The sequence below is a fragment of the Lycium ferocissimum genome, unplaced genomic scaffold (genome assembly GCF_029784015.1).
Source record: "Lycium ferocissimum isolate CSIRO_LF1 unplaced genomic scaffold, AGI_CSIRO_Lferr_CH_V1 ctg21817, whole genome shotgun sequence".
In the NCBI taxonomy this organism is placed as follows: domain Eukaryota; kingdom Viridiplantae; phylum Streptophyta; class Magnoliopsida; order Solanales; family Solanaceae; genus Lycium; species Lycium ferocissimum.
The window spans coordinates 1-8737 of record NW_026719940.1 but is presented as its reverse complement, the minus strand read 5'-3'; the positions used below and the strand labels follow the sequence as shown (position 1 = coordinate 8737).

The window sequence follows — 8737 nt, the reverse complement described above, 5'->3', positions numbered from 1 at the left end:
TAAAAATATTTTATCAAATTATATGCCGGACCTTAGTTGGCCTGGAGGAGGGCACACCAAATAATGCACGATAAACACAGGCAAACAAGGAGGGGGGCACATCAAATAAGAATGTTATATACAGATTTTGAATGAATTATTCTAAACATCCTTGCCATCTCCACCTCCCTTTTTTCCTTCCATTTAAGTTTGGGGGAACAAAAAAAAAAAAAAAACTGAACTGATGAAGATGCTAAAACCACAATGTTGTTCTTGGGTATTGACCCAAGTAACATTTAAATTTAATTATATATTAGACAAGTGGGGAAAAGCACACACACAGACAGAGAGGGGGAAAAATTTTTAAAAAGTATAAAACTTTAAAGAAAAAAGAGAACCTTTTCGAGACAGAGAGAAAAGAGAAACATGCACGGGTAGGAGAAAAAAGGGCCCAAAAACCCTTTGTTTCTTTTTCCAACTTCTTCATAGTTGACAAAAACATGTACTTTACATCATTTCTCCAAAATTTAATGTCCCATTCATCTCAGTTTCATCCCCCCAAAAATTCTCTCTCGGGTTTTTTTTGTTTTTTTTTTACCTAAAAATTTCCCAAAAAACAGCCCCAAAAACCCCCTCACTTTTAGGAATTTAAAAAATAAAATTTTTTTTTTCTTCCAGGAAGAAAATCAAACAAGGAAAGAATCCACCTAAAAAAAAGCTTTGCCAGCCTTTAAAACACAGCTGACCCCTTAAATAATCTGCAAAAATTTTAAATCATAACATAACATAAGCAAATGGCAATATTTAAAGGATATTTAAACCATAAAAAAAATTAGGGCTAATAGCATTTTGGCCCTCAATTATTGATAAATTCTAACTTTAACCTTGTGATATCTGATTTATCAACACATTTTAACATTCAATTTTAAATGATATTTTGATCCCTTTCTTTAATATTCCTTTCCCAAAATTTTTAACCATCTTAATTATGCATATATTTGTTAACTTTTTTACTCCATAATTGAGAGTAATATACTTCTGAATGGTCCAAATATAACATGTTTCCTATATAAGTGAAGGTTAGACGTGGTGTGACGTACATTTAAAGGGCCAAAATCATAATTAATCAATAATTGGGGATCAAAAAAAGTTTTATTAAAAAATTTTTCTACCACTTGGTTAAGTTTGCACTTCCATGTTTCTTCATTTGGTTCCTGCAAACAGCTCAAAAGACTAGAAAAGCAACTCCTGCTGTCCTCCTAGTATTATAGCCACTGTCTTCCCTGTGTCTTGGCCTATCCCAACACATTCATTGAACACAACTCTCATTACTACACAACTATTGATAACAAGTATATAATGATGCAACAATTTCAGACAAACATCTTGTTGACAGTGACATCTTATAAAATCAATTTACCATGCTCCTTATTTGTTTATTCCAAGACCCTTTTTAATAACATGTAAAACTAAATTAATGAAGTGGACCCAAAAGTCAAAAAGACAAAATCTTGATTGGGGTGTTTTCCTTTTTGGACAAACCAAAAACCCATTAAGTAACAAATTTGACAAAATAATAGCCTGCAAATGTGTATATCTTGTATATGAAGTATAAATAAACGTATAATATATGGGGGTATAATAAAATATACAAAATCAGTGTATATGTGTTGTCTATTTTGCTGGGCAGAAATTTAAATTTGGGGTTGACCCCAGAAATAAAAATCCCAAAAATTAAGATGTCATATCAATTCAAGAAATGCCTGCTGAAGCAGATGGATACCAATTTGAAGATGCTGATGGTTTTTTGGGAGCCCCATTTGGATAATAATTAAAACTGACAAAGCACTTGTGTAGGAAAATTTGGCCAGAAACTGAGCTACCACATTCAACTTGAGCTTTTTGGACAGCATTTTTAACACACTCAGCACAATCAGAATTTCCCACATCTCCTTCACATTTCCCAAAACAAAAAAAGACTCATAATTTGCTGTGTAAAATCCATTTAGCACTAGCCATTCCATTTTCCAATGTGGAAAGAGCAGTATCCCGTCTTTCCTCAAACCCACTACCTGGATTATTTTTCCAACAAGTCTTGTACAACATTTCCATACCTTTTTTGAGGAAAAACCCGATACCTCATATAACATGTAACATCCTAAAAGTTGAATTGTGCAGCCGGAGTAGGGTTTCCACATAGTTTGTCTATTATTTTAGGTAAACCATTCACACATTTATAACAATCAACATTTGAAAGGTCACCATACATTGAAAAAAACCTTTTTTTGTTTCTGGGACCTGTAGTAGTTTTTTAAAACTTAGACTTTGAAGATTGTGAAACAAGTGAGCCAAAAGAGTTGAAAGGGCTTTGGGGTAAAAACCAGATGGATCTGAAATGCCTGTTTTGCACAACCTTTTTACACTAAAGTAGTGTCACCAGATGCAGATTCAACTGGTGCTATTAGTTTGAAAATTGCAAAATGACCAAGAAAACAAAAAAATGCAACAAAATGGTTTCTTGGGCAACCCCCTTGAAATTCTTGAAAAATTATAGCATGGTTTTTGCTCTTTATGAAGGTTTTGAGAGGAAAAGAATGCAACTTTAAAGGGTTTTTTTTTTGCTTAAGAAATCAGTAAGGGATATCACTAGTAGCCCAATATTTCTCTATTTCTTTTTGGAAATTAGTTTCATTTTTTTTTTTTTTCTAAAAGGGGTTTTGGGTTTTTTGTAGTGGTGTTTGGGATTCACTTTCCTTTTAGATGGCCTACTATTGTCTATCTTTGGATGTGCAGAGCTGAAAAATGGGGTATCTGTATCTTTATCAGTACACATAATATATATTTTGTATCAGGAAAATTTTGGGATACTGTATTTTAACTTCAAAACCTTTTTTTTTACTAACAATGGCCATATGGGGGGTTTTTTTTTTTTTTTATTGGAGAAAAATTATTTTAGTAGTTTTTGGGAAGAGAATGAGAACAAAAAATAGGGTTTTTAAAAACCAACAAAAAAAGGCCAAACCCATCAGAAAATTCCCGGGCCATCCAATTTTTTTCTTTTTTAAAAGCCCCAAAGGGTTTTCCCCGTTCCATTTAAACACTTCGTGTGAGTCATTCCTATTCCACTGACATTTTTTACACCGTTGTTAAAGCAAAATAAACCCCAAAAGGGGCCCGCCACCCCGCACATCCAACCCCCCCCAAAAGCCCCAATTTTTAATGGTCAAAACTCCACAATTTACAAATTTTTTAATTTGCAATTAAAAATATAAGAAAATTTAATTGATTTTCAAGAAAATTTTAAAAATGACCAAGACTTTAATTGGTCACTTAATCCACGAGACAAACCTGGTGTTTTTTACTCCGATAACAATGAAAAAAAGGTCTAATTTAATAAAACCCCCAACCCGGTTGTCTAAAAAAAAGGGGCCACTTTAGGTGCTCAAGGGGAAGGGACCCACAAAAGGGCCATTACCAAGCCAAAAAACAACTCATAAAGTGTTAAGAAATTTTCCTTTGGGTAACCGAGAGGGGAGGGAGCCCCTAACCCAAAATGCCCCCAAAAAAATCACTTTGAATCAAAATACCCCAAACCCAAAAAAAAAAAATGTTACAAAACTCCCTTTTTAGCGTAGAAATTTTATCCCTTAAAAAAATTACTGAAAAACCCCTTAATCGCTTTAGCGAAAGTTTTTAAACCGCGATGGGCGTTAAAAAAAAAAAAATTCTATAACACAAAAAAAATACCCAAGGAAAAAAAGAAAAAAAAAAAAAAAATTGGCCAATTTTATTTTTTGCAACACTTAGTGTTTTTTTTCATATTTTGGGCCCAACGATTAACAGGCCAAGACCCAAAGTTAAATTCTATATAGAACCCGATAAATTTTTTCTCGCGTATAATAATGTAGGCTCAATACATCAAGGATATGAAAACCCTTTGGGATCCCTTTTTAGGGGTTGAAAAGGGCCCAAGAAAGTTTTTTTTAAACTTTAGGAAGGTTCTATATATAAAAAACCCCTTTTTTTTTTTAAGACTTGTTGTCATTAGTTTAAAGGGGTTTTTTTTTTTTAAAGGTTTAGATTTATTGAAACTAAAGCCTTTTGCCAAAAGGGAACCGTTTTAAGGCGTTTTTTACCGCGCTAAAGAATATATATTTTTTTTTTGTATAGCGCAAGAAAAGCGAGCACAAAAAAAAAATTAAAAAGACTTTTTTTGTGTTTTTTTCATACTTTGACCAACGATTGTCGTGTGTAAAACCCCCAAAACCAATATTTTATATAGAACCCGATATTTTTTCTGCGTACAAAATGTGGCTCAATACATAAAGGATACGTATACTTTTCACCGTCTTTTTGGGGGAAAAGGGGCCCGAAGTAAGTTTTGTTTAAAAAAATTTTTTAAGGTTTTTGGGACCGTAAGGTTATTTTAGTCAATTTTTATTTTCCGAAAAAAATTAGCCCTTTTATTTTAAAAAAATTAAAACCCGGGCGAAATGAAATTGACATTCATAGCTATATTACCCCCAATTTTTACGTTGAAATCTATTGCGTATCATCATCTTATAAGTAAATAAAACTGAAAATTCCACCCCAAATTTTGGGGGGAAAATTTGGGAAATTAAAAGGGATAAAAGGTTTTTTTTAAAAAATGGGTTCGACTAAACCCCCTTTTGCGGCCTTTTGTCCGCATAGATCTCAAAAAAATACGCAATTTAAAAAAAACGGAAACCCCGACGTCCGAGCGCAAAGATACCATCAAAAATTTTTGACCACTTTACAACTAGTTTTTTTCCTTATATTTTTTTTAGAATTATATTTATATTAAAAAAAAGTTATGTCTTGATTAAAAAATAACACGCTTAAATCAAAATCTTAAAAAATAAAACACTTAAACCTTAAACAAAATTTATTTTAAAATTTTTAAACCCCCAAAAAACGACGATCCGAATGTTTACGTACCCTTTCATGTTTTGGTTTCTTAAATAAAAGCAAAAAAAAGGTGTTTCTATATAAAATTTTGACTTTTTCGGAAATTTGACACACGACTAATCGTTAAAAAAAAGTTTTTAAAAAACCCCAAGGGCCCGCAAAGAAAAGATTTATTAAAATAAGATTTTGCGATTTTTTTAGGGAAAAAAACACTAATTTCCCCTTAAGGTGTTATTTTTTAAGCATAACTTTCTTCAAAGTTAAAAAAAAAAAATCGCGAAATTTGGACGTCCGAGCGAAAAAAATCGCGTATATTCGAAATAACACATTTAAATCTAAACCCTAAAAAAAAAAACTTTTAAGCTAATGACAACAAGCCCCCAAAACAAAATGGATGTCTAGTATATGAACACTTAAACCTAAAGTTTAAAACAAAACTTACTTCGGGACTTTTTCAACCCCTTTTAAAACGACGATCCGAACGTTTACAATCCTTGAGTATTGAGCCCACATTTTTGTACGCAATAAAAAAAAAAACGGCCCCATATAAAATATTGACGTTTCGAAGTCTTGACACAAAACTAATCATTGGTCAAATTAGGAAAAAAAAAAACTTAAAAAATTTAAAAAAAAAAAAAGTTGGCCAATTTTAATTTTTTTTTTTTTTTTCCGTAACGCAAAATTTTACCGCGTTATAGAATTTTTTTTTTTTTTTTAATCGTTTTTTATTAGAAAAAAACCCCAAAGGGAACGGCCCGTCTCCGTGAACCCCTTTGGGTTAAAACCCGTTCGTAGTTTTGTACCATTTTTTTTTTTGGGGGATTTTGGACAAAGGGTTTTTTAGGGGATTTTGGCCCGGACTCGTGGAGAGTGGGGGGTAAACGTGGATAAACGGTGAAAGTTTGACCAAATTACATTTGAAAAACATACTGTAAATTTCAAGATTTTGAATGTTTAAATGGTTAATTAAGATTCACGGTATATTTGTTTTGTATTGGTTGTTTTGATTTGTTTGTCTGAAATTGAACATTCTTTAATGGGGTTTTAATAAATATTGTGAATCAATGGTACAAGTACTCCAAAATGAGACAGCTGGGAAATTTTTATTATGGCTTGATATAGTTATGGGAACCAATAGTTATCATTTATAACTGCAAGATATTAAGTTCGCAAGATTTTTATATATTAGCTTCTAACAGTAACTGCAAGATAGATTGCTTGAAATTGGCAAGATCTGAGAGATTTAGCTTCCAATAGTAGCTAGAAATAGTTGGCCCCATAAAGATTTTTTTTTTTATTATTATGGTCTTCGAAATTCATTATTTCTACTATTCCAAAGTAGTACAGCATAGAGCCTAAAAAAGTGGGAAAAAGCTTGGGAAAAATTTAAATTAAATTAAGAAAATTAAAAGTGTGATGACTGGGTTTTTAAATTTGCTTAAACTGTTAGATGACACACACTTCAAAGTGGTATAAAAGCAAAGGTCATGAATTCAAGTCTCGTTGTCTCTCCCTTGGAAAAAATTAAAAGTTTTTCGGGTTGCCTCGTGTTAATCCCCCCCACGGAGATGACGATACGGTGGATATAACTTTAAACTTAAACTATTAGGGAAAGGTTGCATTCAACACGCTACCAGAATTTCTCTATTCTCAAAATGGAGAGATTTTCTTTTTCCACTACATACGCCCCTTTTTGGTGTTACTTATTCTTATTTAAGTTAAATAAGAATGGGTTAATTACAAGACTTACTTACAAAAGTTAATGTAAAGAAATGAATTTTATATCTAATTCAACCTCTAAAGAAAATTTTTAATTTTTGAAAGGGGTTTTCATAATTTTTTTTTTTTACCCCATATGGGACTCTTCAACAATTATTGATTTCTATTTGATTTACCAAAGGGATTATCTTATTTTGCTCAAATCTGTCCCAATTTCTAAATTTCTTGGTGATTCAAAACATGTTTTAAATAGCTGAGAGTGATAGATATATTGGTTTATATCGAAGGAGTAGTAAGTCCTCTAATCAATCACTGAAAAAAAAACATATCTCACATATCATTCGTAATATCATTTTCTTTTTATTTAAATTTTAATAAATAATACCAATTATTTTCATAGGGTTTCGAGTGACACTGGATGTGCAAATATCATTGTGGATCCCTAAGGGCGAAAATAAATTGTACTGAAAGGGTTATTAGAAACAAGAGTTTCAAAAAAATACTGCTCCTATTAAAAGATTCACCACCATGTGAAGCACTTGGGATATTTTTAGCTTCCAATATTTACTTTTTAGTGTTCTTTTTTTTTTAAATTTTTTAAAAAATGTTCAATTATGGATCCTCTGTAGTCTGGATTTTCCATACCATAAGTTTAACCCATCACACGCGGCGACTTTTTTCCCGGTTCTTTTTTAAATTTTAAATTTAAATTTTCAAATTATGTTTTGTCTTTTTTTAAAAAATGTTTTTTCCTTTAAAAATTTAAGCAGAAGAAAAAACCCAAACTATGATTAAGGTTTAGAAGAAGAAGACGTTTCATGTCCTGTACTTTAATTGTTTATTTTTACTGAGACTTTGTCACTGTCGTGGTTATCACACTTCAAAAGAACAAAAACAAAGTATAGGTAAAAACCCTTCACACATTTATAACAATCAACATTTGAAAGGTCACCTATACATTGAAAAAGACCTGTTATTGTTGTTTGGCCGGTACCTGTAGTAGTTTTGTAAAAATTAGACTTTGAAGATTGTGGAACAAGTGAGCCAAAAAAAGTTGAAAGGGCTTGTGAGAAACCCCCAGATGGATCTGATAATGCCTGTTTTGACAACCTTTGTACACTAAAATAGTGTCACCAGATGCAGATTCAACTGGTGCTAATTTTAAAAAGCAAGAATGACCAAGAAAACAGAGAAAATGCAACAAAGTGGTTTCTTGGGCAACCCCATTGAAGATTTTTGAAAAATTATAGCATGGTTTTTCCTTTTGAAGGTTTTGAGAGAGAAAAGAATGCAGCTTTGAAGGGGTTTTTTTTTGCTTAAGAAATTAGTAAGGGAATTTACTAGTACTCTTTTTTCTTTGAGAAAAGGCCATAAAAACCCCCCTCTAGGAAAAAGGGGGTTTAAAAATTTCCCCCAACTATACACTTACCGGTTTTTTTTTTTAACTATCCAAAAACTTATCAAATTTGGGCTCCCTCTATTTTTTTTTCAAATAGCGACAAACTCATAAACCTTCGAAGATTAATCATTAAACCATTCCTCGTACCTATATTTCTCCTCGCTTTTTTTTTTCCCCAAGTTCCTCTTGTTAAAAAAAAAAAAAAAAAAAAAAAAAAGAGCATTTTTCCCCCCCCCCGGTGGTTCTCTCAACCCTAAAATTCGAAAAGACAAACTCGCAAAAAATTTCAAACCCTTCTTCCAAACACTACTAAAAAACCCGGGAAAAAACCCACGAAAAAAACCAATGGAAAAAAAACCAAAAAGACCATGTTCTCCTTTTGGGTTTTTTTAATAATTTTTTTTTAAAACTTTTTTTTTTTAAAAAAACCGACGGGTCGCGTCGATTGTTTTTTGCACAAAAAAAGCGCCCAAAAAAAATAATTATTTGTTATATTATTTTCTAAAATAAACCGGCGGGGTCCGGTTTGCTTTTTTTTTTTTATTTTTTTTTTTTTTATAAAAAACCGAAGGAGACGGAGTCCGTTTTGGGGGGGAGCCGGGAAAAAAAGATAAATTAAATCAATGTAAGTATATGAACAAAAAAAACCATGGTCTAGTAGTAAAGCCCTTTAAATTTCCCAAAGGGAAAATACCCGAGTTTGACTTTCCC

The 8737-nt window shown here is 31.9% G+C and overlaps 1 pseudogene; it reads right to left on the bottom strand.

Annotated features, from left to right (window-relative positions):
* Positions 1 to 1204: 1204 nt before the first annotated feature.
* LOC132043167 (plasmodesmata-located protein 2-like) lies at positions 1205 to 7782 on the bottom strand (annotated as a pseudogene).
* Between the last annotated feature and the right edge of the window lie 955 nt (positions 7783 to 8737).